This window comes from Podarcis pityusensis, assembly GCF_964106645.2.
Source record: "Podarcis pityusensis genome assembly, chromosome: 7".
Classification (NCBI taxonomy): domain Eukaryota; kingdom Metazoa; phylum Chordata; class Lepidosauria; order Squamata; family Lacertidae; genus Podarcis; species Podarcis pityusensis.
Window position 1 is genome coordinate 76,838,154 of NC_138031.1, and position 16,658 is coordinate 76,854,811.

Consider the following 16,658-nt stretch of genomic DNA (forward strand, 5'->3'; position numbering starts at 1 on the left):
GCCAATTTATGAAGTATCAGGTCAACACAGAGTCACAGTTCCAGAACCACCTAGGCTCTAGCCATAATATCCAGCCCAACACACCATACCCATCAACTGTCTAGGGCATCCAGTTTTGGGGGACCGTTTTCTCATGCAAGTCACATGACTCACACGGAAGTGCGGCCCTGGAAGATGGCCATCCTGGTTTTCCAGTGGGACGTGTTGGAGGCTATGCACACTGGTCAGGGGTCCCTGCATCTATCTCTTAAATGAGGGGTAGAAGACATGCTAATTAATCCAGAAGGCTGCAGCTAGACTGGTGACTGGGAGCGGCCGCCAAGACCATATAACACCGGTCCTGAAAAACCTACATTGGCTCCCAGTACGTTTCCGAGCACAATTCAAAGTGTTGGTGCTGACCTTTAAAGCCCTAAATGGCCTCGGTCCAGTATACCTGAAGGAGCATCTCCTCCCCCATCGTTCAGTCTGGACACTGAGGTCCAGCTCCAAGGGCCTTCTGGTGGTTCCCTCACTGCGAGATGTGAGGTTACAGGGAACCAGGCAGAGGGCCTTCTCGGTAGTGGCACCCGCCCTGTGGGACGCCCTCCCAGCAGATTTCAATGAAATAAACAACTATCTGACTTTTTAGAAGACATCTGAAGGCAGCCCTGTTTAGGGGAAGTGTTTAATGTTGGGTGCTTTATCGTTGTTTTTAATATTCTGTTGGGAGTCGCCCAGAGCAGCTGAGGAAACCCAGACAGATGGGTGGGGTATAAATATTATTATTATTATTATTATTATTATTATTATTATTATGTGACCTCACCCAGTCTTTGTGCTGTGGCATACGTAGGCATTTACTGCATGGAATGCCACTGTCTTCATACTCTGGCAGCTACTACTGGTAGTGTGAGGCTCCACTATGGTGATGGTCTATGCCAGGGGTCTGCAACCCGCGGCTCCGGAGCCGCATGTGGCTCTTTTACACCTTTACCGCGGCTCCGGGGCGGATACTAGCAAGAGGAGGAGGCGCACTGTGCGCCCCGACACTCCCCACTGTGGTGGGCGCTGTACTGGCTGTGACGTCGCATGGGGGCGGTGTGTGCGTTAGTCACACACCGTCCCGACATCACCTTCCCACCTGCCCGCCCGCTACATTGTAAGGGGCATGTACGCTGGTCACTGCATTGAAAGGGGGCATGTACGCTGGTCACTGTTTTGAAGGGGAGTGAAGAACACACACACACAAAAAGGTAACTTGTTAATTTAACGTTTATTTCTATGAGGAGGAGTAATTCTGAGGGGTCAAACAAAGAAATAAAAAAAAAAGTGACATAAAAGTTATTTTTATAATGAGGAGTTTTGCGGCTCCCAGGTTTTTTTTCTTCGGAAACGGGTCCAAGTGGCTCTTTTTGTCTTAAAGGTTGCAGACCCCTGGTCTATGCTATAAATGATACAGAAAGGGAAGGACACCAGATGTCAGTTTTCCCCATGGCACCTGCAATATGCTCCAACCTCAAGGCGAGGCTTCTTTTCCCTATTTACTGGTAGCAGTAATGTAGGCCTCTTGTCCTGATGGGGATTAGGGGGAAAGAGGACCACTTTAGTCATTCTGTTACTGGTTAAAGATCAAGGTGGGGAGGTATGAAACATAAGGAGGAGGAACTTCTAAATGCATCAAGCCCTGCGTAAGTGTGTGTAAGCTACCTAGCGCTATTACTCAGTGGCAGGACAAAGGAACTCTGCACATGCCCAGCAGCACTGTATTATTATTTCATGTTATTGCTATTTAGACAGAGCGTGGGCCCTAGAAATTGTTCCTTGCCAAGAACAGAAAATTGCCTGCACCACTTCCAGACACGGCCTAGGACCCTCGTACCTACGGGACCGCCTCTCCTGGTATGTCCCGCGGAGGACCTTACGGTCTTCAAACAAAAACACCATGGAGGGCCCGGGCCACAGAGAGGTTAGGATGGCCTCAACCAGAGCCAAGGCTTTTTCAGCTGTGGCTCCGATCTGGTGGAACGCTCAGTCACAAGAGACTAGGGCCCTGCGGGACTTGACATCTTTCCGCAGGGCCTGCAAGACAGAGATGTTCCACCAGGCCTTTGGCCAAGGCACAGTTTGACCCCCTCCTTCGGTAATCCTCATAGAACTCTAGCCCAGTGGTTGCCATTAATTTGATTTGAATTGATTTTAGAATGAATTGATTTTAGAATGCTGTATTATTTTACTATTGTTAGCTGCTCCTAGCCCGGCTTTGGCTGGGGAGGGCGGGATATAAATAAATTTTTATTATATTATTATTATTAATTCACTAGTTAGGTAAAGGACTCGATAAATTAGCTCATAGTCATATACATGTATTAGCCAGGCTACAAGCATCTCATGGGTCAGTTAAAATTCACTAGCACTACCTAAAGCCTATAATCAGGGCTGATCTCTATGTTAGCTACAGACAGGCTTATCTCTATGTTAGCTACAGACAACTCAGTATTGCAAGACTCCATACACTACTCCATTTATTGATTCCGCAGGCAAACTCTGGCACTGGTTAGACTCACCTCGGGCTCTGAATTGCACCCTTGCCACTCTGTGGGTCTCCCTTCCATTTTGCCACCCCCAGCAGCATCCACACCTGGCAACCTTTGGTCCTCTAGATGCTGATGAACTGCAACTCTCATTGGCCCCACCAAGCATGGCCAACAGCCATGGATGATGGGAGTTGTATCTCAGCAACATGTATAAGGTGAAATGTTCCCCACACCTGTCTGTATCCTTTCCCCCTCTTCCCAACGTCTACACTTGGCTGTAGCACTGCTAGCATGAGACTTCATGTGCCTTCTCCATTTTGTCTACTCTGAAGTTCTCGGGCCTTCTCTTTACAACTCTTCCCTCAGCTTCTCTCCTTGCCACTGCTTGCTTCCTTATTTTCAGTAGCCAACACATCCACACTTGACCTCTGCTCCAACCTCTTCCTAGCTTCCTACCAGGGGCTGTTCCTTGTACCACCGAGACAAATTTCACTGCTCCATTTTAGGAGGATCATTTATCCTCCCCTCAACTGCAACCCCTGAAAAGGGAGAATATACTTCCTCTCGTTTCTGGGGAACAACAGAAAATACCTCCAAGTTTTCATGGGTGAAGGAACGGCTGGATTTCCTTAATTAAATCCTGTTTTTGAACAAGTCCCAGAGCAAGCATGAAGCACCTAAGAACCTCCCCATTCTGCCGTGGTTCCTCTGCTAGTGGTGACCAGGAGTTCCCCTTGGCATATCGGCCTGCCTCCAGCAGAAAACAGGACCAGAAGATCCTGGCACGCCTTGCAGAGACGATGGGCAGCCAGGTGATTTCCACCCCCAATTTTAAAACAAAAACAAAAACAAACCACCACCTCATTTACGTAAGGCAAACCAAGCCCTTCCCACAACCACCACCACACACACACTAGATAAAGTCTCCTGCACCACCTCTGGTTTGTGAGTGCTTTCTTTTCATTCCCATTCTAAATTGCTGAAAAAAGCTGGGCCAAAAATCCTGGCCCTGCTCTAGTCGATGGCCTCAGATTCCTCTTCTTTCTGTTCCTGCTGGTGCCTTGGAAGCTCATTCATTTCTAGCAATCCTCCCCCCATGCTAAGAAACCCAAAGCCTGCCTTCCTAGTAAATTATACAGATGTTTCCACTAACATAGGAAGCTGCTATGTAAAGGCCATTGGTCCATCTAGTTCAGTTTGGCGAGGTTTCAGACTGGGATCCTTCCCAGCCCTACCTGGGGATACCAAGAGCTTGAAGCTGGGGGCTTCTGCATGCAAAGCAAATGTTCTCTGTCTTTACATACACCTGCGAGATGTGTGTCCTATATCCTGGTTGCAAAACAGAACATATTCGCATAAAGTCAAAGGTTCTGTCGGGAATGGGAGGGCAAAGGACAAGGAAGAAGTGTGGGATGTAACATAAGCAGTCAAATACAACATTTCCTGTTTGCCTAGAGTGGACATGCAGGGAATGTCGGTCCAACCAGTTGAACTTCCTGTTACACCTGGTCTGGAGCATCCTTCCTTGGTAAGGTGGGCATGACCCTTCCAGACCCCACAAAAGGTCCAGTCACATAGCCACTTTCCTTTTTTGATGCCTTTTCTTCTCTTGGACTACACTGTGGCTCTCAGCCAGCAGCATGTGGGATGAATTCCCATATGGGATGAACTAAAACCCTCTTCTGTAACTCTAAGCTAAAGCCTGCCTTCAGGGCTCCAACTGTGAACTAAATGTGAGTAAACTTATTACCTTTAAAAGAAGACTGTTGTGTTTTTATTCTTTTAGGAGGGAATCAAAGGGGTCTTACCAGGAATAGTAGAACTTAAGAGATTCTAACGAATCTGCAACTAGCTTCCTGCTGTGTAAAGAGGGGAATGTACTCTGCTGTGTGAATAAACTCACTAGCGTGAGTTAGGAAGGATAATATTTAATCAATATATCCTCTCCTGCTACCCACAAGATTCCAGCAAGAAGTGCAGACATGGCTGTGTGGGTGGCAAAAGGAACGAGGAAATAAGAGATTTAGGAGAACCAGAAGTTCTACCCCTTCCCTACATTTAGTTTCTGATCTTTCAGGTGACATTGTTTGGACACACTTTTCTTGGAAACCATGTGGGCTGGGAATCTTTTCAAAACAAAGAAGTGAAAGCCCTAAGCTCTCGCTCGGTGAAATTTTGCACATCAAAATCACATCTGTAGAATTAAGGGTCTACTAGAATAAGGCAATTCTTGCCCACCTAGCAGTTCGAAAGCACCCCTAAGTGCAAGTCAATAAATAGGTACCGCTTTATAGCAGGAAGGTAAACGGCGTTTCCGTGTGCTGCGCTGGTCTGGCTCACCAGAGCAGCTTCGTCACGCTGGCCACGTGACCCGGAAGTGTCTCCGGACAGCGCTGGCCCCCGGCCTCTTAAGTGAGATGGGCGCACAACCCTAGAGTCGGACACGACTGGCCCGTACGGGCAGGGGTACCTTTACCTTTACCTAGAATAAGGCAATTAGCAGCCCAATACCCAAGCAAGTGGACTTGGAAGCAAATCTCGTTGATTTATGTGGGTTTATGTCCAAGTTTACTTGGAAGTGTGCTCTCACAAGTTGAAATTTTGCACATCAAAAGCACACCTGTAGAATTAAGGGTCTACTAGAATAAGGCAATTAGTAGCCCAATACCCAAGCAAGCTGACTTGGAAGCAAATCTCGTTGATTTATGTGGGCTTATGTCCAAGATTACTTGGAAGTGTGACCTACTGACATTTACTTGGAAGTAAGCTCATTTGAACTCAGTAGAACTTACTTCAAAGCAGTCATGGGATCGGGCCATGTTACTTCTCCAGATGACACTTATCAATAATTGTTCCTCAGGAGATCTTGTTTAGTACTGGCTCTTAACTGTTAAAAATGACCATAGAACTTCATCAGTCAACTTGCACCCAATCCTACATATTATGTGAAAGCAAGTTCCACTGATTTCAGTGAGATATACTTCTGGTTGCTATGTTAAGGATGCGAGCACCAACCACTTACTCAAAAGTAACATTGTTAAAGAGGTAAAGAGAATTTATGATGTGAGAGGAGGAATCCATTTTACATTGTGGGTTTCACCAATTGCTTATTAATAAAACAAACCTACTTCTGTTTTCTGTGGAAAAGATGTTTTTAGAAGTGCAACTGATGACACAAATGGCTTGGTCAGCAGATCAAAATGTCAGCTGCAACAAGGGATTGCAAGAAAGACAGATGAATACAGGACGCTTTAGAAAATACAAATTTTATTTGTAGCTTCCGGTTGCAGTTACTAACGCTGCCATTTTTGCAGAGGGCCATGATTTCACAAAACACATGGGCATGGTGCAGTTTTGAAACTATGCTTTTAACAAAAACTGAAATATTTCTTAGCTTCTACTCTCTTTTGATACATGGGGGGAGGGGAGCAAGAAAGGCTATGAACAATATTGCAAGCAGAAGATTCCACAAGTTTGGGCAGTATTTGTAAACAGCATGCAGCAAGGGGACTGGCAGATCTGTTTGGTTTTTTTTGGTTTTTTTTGCAGAGCAGTGTTGTGTGATGTGCTTCCCTAACAGTTATTTCACTAACAAATTTCCTGAGTTACCCAATCAGCTGTTTTGACAAGTTAACATGTGGGGAGCTGCTGGCTTCCTGTCAGCAGTTTTACTTGACTGGGGAAAGCAGCTTTCACCATTAATATGCAGCCACTAACAGGTGACAAAAAAACAAGTGGTAGTGGTGACTTCTTTCCTTCGATTCATGCTCCTCCTCTCCATCTAAAACTTCACTTTCTGTTTTCTTCTCCAAACCAGCTGTGCTGTTCAGCAAAACAAAGGGAAATAATCCTACCCACATTCTATATGTCTGACCAACTATTGATCAGTTATTGGGTCGATACACTAGGCATTCCAAAAGCACAAATCCTTTTGCTTTGAGGATTTGGGTTGTGTGCATTTTTACTGATGTCTGTTTGTTTAGGTGACTGATTAACCCGCAGTGAGATGTATGTGTGTGTGTGTGTATATATATATATATATATATATATATACACACACACATGTGTGTGTGTATACTACTACAGCTGTTGTTAAAATATACCATGCTACTGTTTGCACTCTAATAAATCTGGGAATCTTGTGCCAGCCTTTAGCAAAGTCCCCTCCCCTCTTCCTCCACTCTGAGACTGTGGTTCTCAGATATATTCTGTCACTTGGTGTGTTTTTTTAATGTCCTGTGGGCAAGGCAATAAACTGTTGATGGACTGACTCTGAGGCCTGTGGACAGACATTACCCAATCAGCATTCCAAGACATCTCAAAATCCAGTGTTTGGCTGGATCGACAGTTCTAATACATATATATATATATATATATATATATATATTTAGTTGGGCCTAGAAGTAGCAATTCAGATGTGACAGCTCCTGTGTGTTGGCAAATTCTTGATTAGATCTGTGCCTGGGTAAAGCTGCAAATCCAACCAGTTCATCACTGTGGTTTCCTCTAGACTAACTAGCCAAGGTTGAGCCTGGTCATTTGAATCAGCCTCCCATGTGAACAAGACAATGTTAACACACATAGGAGCATGGTAAACTTGTCGTCTCAATTCCCACATTGTGCGTAGATGTTTGTACCTCCCAAACTGCTGTGTCTAAGCAAATGGTGCTTCTGCAGATCCTTCCCCCAGCTCTTATAAATGGAAGAATTTGAGTATGATGTGTGGGCTCACTACTAAACTAATTCATCCGTATTATCCTGCCAAAATGCTGTCTGTGGAGGGTTTTGCCACACTTCAATTGCAGATGTGGGGGGGGATGGGCATCTGTATCCACCGTACAGTACATCTTGGTAAATCCCATTTCTTGAAATGAATGGAGAGAAGGTTGGAAAGAAGAGAACTAAATGAAGAAAACAGGACTGTATAGGAAAAAATGCCAGAGAGGAGGAGAGTGTCTCCCTCTAGGTGGAGGAATTTGGCAGACAGTGTCAGCCGGGGTGCTTCCTATAGCGACAGATTCTTCACAGTATCATTAAACACGGACTTTAATTGAACTAGGTACACGGAAGTTGCCTAATTGTCCTCTTCTAATGGATCGGCCTCATTAGTGCAGTTCATTTGGTACCCCCAAAAATGTTTGCAGAAAAGATGGCCAGCCTAGCAGATAAGAGACAGGGTGTGGAGAAACGCATTGAAATGGTTGCCCCTATTCCTCAGCACAGTTCTTTGAAGGCCATTTTGCAAAATACTAGACAGTGAAGATTTTCCACAGCCTACACCCCAGCATGGCCATTTCTTTACCCTTCCCCCCCCCCACCCCCATTCATCTAGATTAGCAGCAATTTTTTCACTGCTACATTGGAAAAAGGAGTTGTGATAGTATGGCTGGACTGATGCACAATCTTAACAGCGAACAGAGATCACCACCGCTTAATATTAAGCAGAATTTCATTCACATGGGTTTGTAAAATTGATGCTGAGTCTACAATCTCCCTCTCCCTCTGCCCCTTTAAATCCACTGGAGCATTTAACAAGGTGCTTATGCAAGATGGATCTGCTGGCAAAAAAAAAAAGGATTCCCTCCAATGCTTTCCTACAGGTCTGGGAGATCCTTATCTCAAGATGCCTGCCTTTGTTCTGCCAATTCTGATAAGTGCCTGACTAACGATGGAGAGACTTGCCTCGTCCGTCTTCCCCACCCTGCTCTGCTACGCATGCGCGAGGCGAAGACAAAGGAATAGGTAATTACAAGAGAGTTTCATTCATTTTCCCTGCAGTATCGCCAAAAGAGGAGCCCAGCTGGGAGGTTTTCTCACCCAACACCGACCCGGTGTCGTAGACGACGTGTGAATGCGCTGGCCTCGGGGACGGCTACTTGAAAAGGCATCCCCAAAAAAAGAAAGCGTGGTACCCGGGAGCCTCATCTCCGGGAGCCACTAAGATGCGCTCGTTTTCATGTGCCATGATTCGGTGGCTAACGCAGCAGAGGGGTGGAGAAGGGAGAGAAACTGCAGGATCTCTGATTTACATGAAACCACATTCGCTTGGGGGTGGGGAGAGGATGCCAGGAGGGGGCTTGCTATGCATATTCATGGCGGAGAGGACGAAGCCACGGGGATCCATGCAGTATTCCTAAACTCCATAGAGATGATGTGGATCTTTGCATTAAAGCAAAAAAAATCCCCAAGCCAAGACACACAAACGCTTCTGGTCTTGCAGGCTTTGCATTTAAGCAGGGTGGGAGATTAAAATGTTTGTGGCCACTGCTATCATATCCCCCCCACCGCGCCCCCTCCTCGTCTGTCTTTCTTTTTCACCCCACACTCCTGACCAATAATAAAACCAGAAGCTCTTTTCTTCAGGATCGCCTAAGCAAGAACAATCGCACAGTGTAACACCCCAGGATGGTTTTAAAATAAAAAATTGGCAGGCGTCCACTTTACATCTCGCCCGCCCTCTGCTAAGAGAAGATTGAAGGGGTGATTTAAAAAGAAGGAGGAGGGGAAACACGTTTAGCCAAAATACACACGCACAGATCGTTTAGGAGTTTTCTCCAAAGTGTTCCACAGGTAATATAACTGCGAAAAACCATCCTTTCAAGCCCAAGCTGAGGCTCTCATGCCATGTTATCTCGCTTTTACGCTCTTCCCCCCTCCTTCCTCTCCCCCCTCCCCTGCATGATCTTAACATGGATGGTATGCCCCCTCCCCAATATGCCTTCTTCGAGATATCCATGCTATGCAGTCTATATTTATTTATTTATTTATTTATACGGTACATATAGATATAGCTATATATAAAAGATGGGGAAAGAAATCTGTAACATCCTCTCCAAAAAAAAAAAAAGTGGTGGTTGTAAAAAAATTAAAGAGAAAAACAACCCCAAACCCTCCACCCTGATTCCCCACATCCATCCCTTTCTCCATCATGCCATCTCTCCAGCCCCTGGAGGTCTCCATGCAAAGATTTCAAGACATAGGCACTGACTTAAAAATTCTCCCTTTCATAGAAACCCATCGCCCAGGCATGTGGGCTACCTAGATCTTGCTTCTCCCTTTTTTAAATATATATATATATATAAATCTCCCAACACACATACACACACATATTAAATATTTCGAGAGAACAAGCGGTTTTCATTTTTGGAGGCGGGGGCGTTTGTTTCAACAGCAATAAGAACCGGATCGACCAGCTGGCTGCCGCGTAAAAAACACAGAGGGGGAAAACAAGAAAATCCAAATTCTCTCCAGCCTCTCGGATGGCTCTTACCTCGTTCCTTTGCTCCTCTGTCCCCTTTGGCGCGGCTGCGAGGCTGGGGTCACAAAGAGAGAGAGAGCGCGGGGTCCCGGCTCGCCCTGGCGCCCGCTGAGTCTCGCCGGAGATCTCCCTCGCTCGCTGGCTGGGAGTGTAGTGGCTGGAGCTGTGGCTGCTTGGAGTAACGCCGGCGCCGCCGCTACTGCTGCCGCTGCATTTCTCCCCCTCCCTCCCGCTTCTCTCGGTGACAGTCTGTGGGCAGTTCAAAAGCCACACATGCACACGCACGCGCGCGCGCACAGACACGCGCACCGGGTTTGGTTCCTCTCTCTCTCCTCACCCCCTCCGCGCGCGCGCGCACCCACCCACCCCTCCCTCCTTACCTTTTTTTTTCCTTCTCCCCCCCCCCCCCAATTATTTCACCCAAAGCTCATCAGCTTCAAGAGATGCCTCCTTTCGCCCTTAGGGGGCGGTCCCGAGCCAAGGTTTTAAATATCCGCTTTGCGCGTTTCAAGACGGAGTCTTGTTTTGGAAGGCGCGTAAACATGCCCACCGAGCTTCCAGCCCCCACGTGAAGGGATGGATCCCGCGGTGGGGAGGAACAGCAAGGGCAGATCTCTCTGCTGGTGGATTCTGACTCCTTTCCTAAGAGATCTTGCAAGCCTTCAGAGGTGCTTTGTACTTCGCTTCCCCTGCCTCTGTATATATTACTAATATTATTGTGGTTTTTACGCACGGGGCGGAGCGCAAGCGGTCGTCGTCGTTGGCATTCTGGCACCGCGCGGCTGGATGGGGAATGGGAGAGACGCGCGCCAGCAGAACGGGCTTCTTCTGCGCGCTCTGGGCTTCCTCGAAGGAACGGCAGCTTGTGACCAAAGGATGGCAAACGCGGATGGCAAAGGGATGAGGAGAGGACCACCCCGGGGAGGCTTCCGCGCAGGGGTGCGCGGCGTGCTGCGTGGGGTTGCAGGAGGGACGGAATGCTTGCCTTTAAAAGTGCCACTTGCTTGGGACATCGAGGAAAACCTTCCTCTGGTGATGGGACGGTTGTGAGACAACGGAGAGAGGGCTGCGTTTTAATCTCGAAAGCATGGAGGCAACTCTACTCGAAATAGTGTGGGAAAAGGATGCTTAGGAACTGGAGTATGGACGTGTTGTAAGGGCAGGCAGGATACTTCGCCATGCACGAAAGATGTGTATGAACTGTCTGAGATATAAGCAACCGTTTATTAAACTAACTACAAATTGTCTCCTAATATTCTGCAAGCTGGCGACCGCCCCCTCCTTCAGTGAGCAACGTGAAGGCAACGATTTTGTGTTTTTTTCTATCACAGAGCAAGCAGTGCGTGCGGTTAGCATGCTGCTAAACAGAGATTTTTATTTATTGGCGTGGGGTTTGTATTTGTAGTTCTGTAGCGCCCTCTGCTATTTAAATGACTGTATAGCAGGACATATTTTTAATGATTTTTTTTTAGTTAAAATAATGGGGCATTAAACTTTGCATATTTTATTGAAGAATATTCAGAAATGAAAGTGAAGCTGTCCACAAAGTATATGCCAATCTGAAAAACTGCTTAGAATAAGCAGATCTATTGCCACATGACATTGGCTAAACAATTTCAAACAATTGCAACATAAAGATACAAGCCAAAATCTTGTTTTTCAAAATATTTTTATAAAATATACATATATGGTAATGTATTGTTGTTTTTGGTTCATTATGAAAAGTACAACACAAAATTGTGCCTGCAAATTGAAGAGCAGGAATTCTATACAAAGCAATTTAATTAACCTGAAGCTGATAAAAGTAATTTGTACTAAGAATTTTGTCTAAGGCACCTGTTTCATTGCTGATATATATTACACCAAAGCATGGTTTCATGCATGGCACCAAAAACACTTGCATTTCCTTCATCTGTAATGTGAATGTAAAATTGCCTAGAATGTATACTGAATTTCAAATGACATTTTCCCCTCTCTCCTGCACTGATTTTCATACATATCCACAGCAACAATATGAGAGGCTCAAAAGTGCTTTGTTTGCTCAGAAGCAAGTTCCATTTAGTACAATGAGATGTACTCCCTAGTCAGTGTGCTTAGCAGCCTATTCATGTTTTACTAGAAGAAAGTCCTATTGTGTTCAATGGGACTTACTCCCAGGTAAGGTTTGCAGCATCAGTGATGTGTGCCACACACCCTAGCGTAATTTCTTCTGAAATCAGTGGAAATTACTCCAGTAGCTTCTGCCAGTGGGCTAGGATGAAAGTTTGCAACTTTCATGGATTGAGTATATATTATACTGGATCCAACTTTCATGGATCCAGTATAAAAAATATAAGGCACTGAGGAAGGAGACAAAACACTGCATAGCACAGCTACATCAGAATGGTAAACGGGTCCTTTCAAATTCAAAGACTTAATATTCACATATTCTGTTCTATACCATAAAGCTTGTCAGGAATGCTCATCCAGTATTTACTTAAGCTTTGGTAAACAGAATTGGTATAGAAAGCTTAACAGGTGATCAAAAATACAGAATAATTGGATCCCAAGATTTCTGGTAAAGGGAAAAAAATGTTGTGAAGAATTCATTGTTTCAATGTACAGAGCTACATGGCTGCAGAAGCAACAAACCTGTTAAAATTATTTACATATAAATCACCACCAACCATATTAGAACATACGGAAGTAGCTTGTACGATCGAGAAGAAAAAAATGCACTGGAAAATGCAGCTCTGTTTTCTTGGAGAGAGTGATAGAAAAAACTATTAATTTCTCATTTGTAGTAAGCATGCTAGACAAATTCCAGCTGCCAAGAGCTATGCCAATTAAACAATGTTCACCTAGTCGGCGTTCTGAAGAAATGCACACAAGCAAAGTTGCTCCATTGATATATCCCCATTCAAATATCCAATGAATCCGACTCTTTATTTTAGAGTTTGCCATGCCACATCATTCCCCAAAACGCACACGTACTAAGTAACTGGCTCCGTTTTCCTGATGGAGACAGCAAGCCCAGCAGACAGCGTGATTGGAATATAGATCTACTCATTGCTATGGAAACAAGAGACAAAGCCTGCATGAGGATTAAGAAATGCAAATCCACTAGAATGTGGTTTGTGCCTTCCTATTAAGCTGTCCCTGCACAGGCTATAAAAGACCTGTAATATATTTATGTATGAGTAAGTGACTGGTATGAATTGATAAAACCGTTAACTCCAGTATTCAAATTATTGTAAATCAGTGCTAAATGTCATTTATTTGTTTCTCCTTGACACCAATGTACAGTTAACTACCTTGTAAAAATCAATTCAGAAGTGTCCTAAGCATGAATAGCTAACACATTCATGCATTAGCCTTCTAAATATATTTGTGAAAAGATTTTTCTGCAGCCATAGCTACTACATTTCCACTGAGAAAGCAGTATTTCCCCCTTGGAAAGCTGGCAGCATTTTGACATGTTTCCTGGACTCTAGATAGACTATGCTACCCCATTTATCCAGAGTGCTTTGAGGAGTGTGGTCTAGGCTGCAATCCTATACCACTTACCTTTCCTGAGCAAGGTTCTGGAGCAAGTTGTTGCAGACCAGATCCAGGTGCTTTGGGATTTTCTGGATCCATTTCAATCGGTATAGGCCCGGTTTTGGCACAGAAATTGCTTTGGTCGTCCTGTCTGACGACCTCTGTCGAGAGAGAGACAAGGGAAACCTATCCCTGTCAATTCTTCTCGACCTCTCAGTGGCTTTTGATACCATCAACCATGTTATCCTTCTGGAGTGACTCTCAGAACTAAGTGTGGGTGGCACCACTTTGCAGTGGTTCCAGTCCTACTTGGATGGTAGCTCCCAGAGGGTGTTACTTGGGGAGTGCTTTTCATCCCCTTGGAATCTTGAATGAGGGGTTCCGCAGGACTCAATCCTATCCCCTATGCTGTTTAAAAGATGTTGTTGGACTCCAACCCCCATCAGGACCAGACAGCATAGGTGATGGTCAGGGATTATAGGAGTTAAGAGTCTAACAGCAACTGGAAGACCACAGATTCCCCTGTTTTATAGCTGAAGGTCTAATCTAGATTTGCATTTGAGTCAAAATTAGGCCTGCTAATAAGAGCATACTGTTCCATGTCAGGAGACGGTACCGGCCCATAGCTAACCTCATAAGCAGAACTCCAAAGCATAGGATAATCCACCTAAGGTTATCAGGACAGTGGTGTCTCGGGCTGCCATGGGAATAACACAGGTCAGCCTGAGCTGTTTCCTTTGAATAGAGTGATGCAAGGAACAGCAGCTTATGAACACTTCTCCAAGTGTTTTGTGCTCTTGGTAGCACTTGTGTCAACAGGGTCTGGCTCAAGTAAGAAACCTTTTTCTTGCAGATGTCTTGGAAGCACAACTTAGGTGCTCCTTTATCCCTTCAGAGAATTCCACAAGGCAGAAATGCAGAGTCCTGTTCTTTGATCTCTGTTAAGGCCGAATAGTTTCTTGTGTGGTATTTGTGGAAACATCATTCTAAGAGGCCTGAGTTACTTTCCCCCAGAATGTCAGTCATTGCACATATCCTCTAAAATGTGTCCTGCCCATTCACTGCATGAGATATATGTTGTTCCCCTTTGAATTTCCATCTTTTGAGTTCTGGCCTTAAAGGAACTAAAAGACTGAATTTGTTGTTGTTTAGTCGTTTAGTCGTGTCCGACTCTTCGTGACCCCATGGACCAGAGCACTCCAGGCTTGAATACTGCAAAGCATATCCATAAGGCAAGTGAGCTGGTGTAGTGAGGTATTGCGTGGCCTAATTAGCCAAGCCAATATTACTATCTGGTTACAGCAAAAGAAGAAGAAGAAGAAGAAGAGTTTGGATTTGATATCCCGCCTTTCACTCCCTTTAAGGAGTCTCAAAGCGGCTAACATTCTCCTTACCCTTCCTCCCCCACAACAAACACTCTGTGAGGTGAGTAGGGCTGAGAGACTTCAAAGAAGTGTGACTGGCCCAAGGTCACCCAGCAGCTGCATGTGGAGGAGCGGAGACGCGAACCCGGTTCCCCAGATTATAAGACTACCGCTCTTAACCACTACACCACACTGGCTCTCCAAAAGCTCAGGGGTGGAACAATTATTCAATCCATGTTTCATATTTGACTCATCCTCTTCTTTCTTCTATATCCAATCCAGTCATTTCTTCCTGTCCAACTGATTATAATAATAGCTTTCCCCTTTGAAGTTGTGCCTTACCTATCCTACTGCTTTCTAAGCTGCTGTGGCTGTCTGTCCCATAGAAAATAAACAAAAGAGTGTGTGCATCTGTGTGTGTGTGTATCCTGACTGATCAAACAGCAACATAAAACAAAATGGGGGGGGGGAAATAAAATAAAAGTAGCAGACTCAAATAAACTTTGTGATCAGTCAATATACGCCCAAAATCTAATAGCTGTGTTCCCCTCACAGAGCTGCAAGCTCCAGAGTTCCCTAGGAAGAGGAACTAACCTCTCAGCACCCTTAATAAACTCCAGTTCCCAATATTTTAGAGGGGGAATTCATGACTGTGTAAATAGGTATGATATTGCTTTAAATGTATGGTGCAGATGGGGCCTAAAACCACCAGAAGATTAATATCTGGGGTAGAGAGTGGAAGGCAGAGGGGAAGGAAGACCTTACACAGGAATGGACGGATTATGAAGTTAACAGAATCAAAGAATCATAGAGCTAGAATGGAAGAGAGGGTCATCTAGTTCAACATCCTGCAATGCAGGGGCTCAAAGCCATGACCCTGACCTGAAAATGAAAGCCAAGGTAGGAACTGGGGAAAGCCAGAAGCGAAGTTGAATGAAATGACAAAGCAAAGAGTTGGGCTCAACCCAAGAAAGAAAACTGGGAGCAAAGTAAAGAGGACTTCCAGACCAGCTTTAGTCTTGGGTGGGATTCAGCCACATCCCAGCAAATCCCTGTTGTGCAGTCAAGGTGATTGGGAGGCCCTGAACAACAAACCACTCCTCCCAAAAGAATGGACTTTTTACAAAATATTCCCCCTCTGGAGAAAGCTGATAGTTTTCCAGGACTTCTGCATCTTTACATTATGCAATTGGAAAGAACAGAGAGCTGGAGAAGCCTGTCCTTGTCGTCCAGTAATCTCCTACCATAGTTAGATTCGCCTTGGAACAGAAACAACGCATTGGAATGAAAATGGTAAGATGTTTATGGAGAATGCAGATATACCTTCTGATTAAAACAGAAGACTAAATAAGACTCACAAGGTGACTGGAGCCCTAATACAGTGGGCACAGGGGGGAACTGGAACCTACAGTGGGACACTTTTAATAAGCAGCCATATGTTAGCTGGCCTTGCATTACTAGGGATGATGGAGTTTTGTCACAAATCCCAATATACTATGGGGTTTGTGAGGGCGTTTTGTGTCAGGGCTGAGGTAAGTTTGTGATGGTGCTTTGTGAGAGGGCTGAGGTGGGGTTTGTGATGGCCCTTTGTGAGTGGGCTGAGGTGGGGTTTGTGACTCAAACCTTTAGGATGAGTCCCCAGTAGCATTTCATCTTTCAGCCTTGTAGATGTTAGCAGTTATGGAAGTGGACAACAGCCCTTTAAAGAACACAGCCAGCTCCTCTGCAAAGGCAGGGCTAACTGCAGGGCAGGGTTTGCCAACCTCAACCTCTTTGCTGAGACAACATCCACCCATTAACCACAATCAAGAGAAAACTGTAGCTACTGGAGGTCACAGGACCTGTCCATGGTTCTGATAGGGCTTGCCTAAATCTGGGTGTATATTTACACCCAGGTACCTGCTTGGGAGCTCCATCTGAAAATATCTATTTCTTACAAATGCGGATCAAGTATTATGTGGCACTTGTAACAGTGCCAGTTCCACAGATCCAAGCAGTTGC

The 16,658-nt window shown here is 45.2% G+C and overlaps 1 protein-coding gene across 1 annotated transcript in view; it reads right to left on the bottom strand.

Moving 5' to 3' along the window:
• BASP1 (brain abundant membrane attached signal protein 1) overlaps window positions 1-10,052 on the bottom strand; it is a 79,606-nt gene extending 69,554 nt beyond the window's left edge. Inside the window, exon 1 of the mRNA XM_081015068.1 lies at window positions 9,787-10,052. The gene's annotated coding sequence lies outside the window, so the exon portion shown is untranslated. The remainder of the gene's footprint in view (window positions 1-9,786) is intronic.
• Window positions 10,053-16,658: the final 6,606 nt, after the last annotated feature.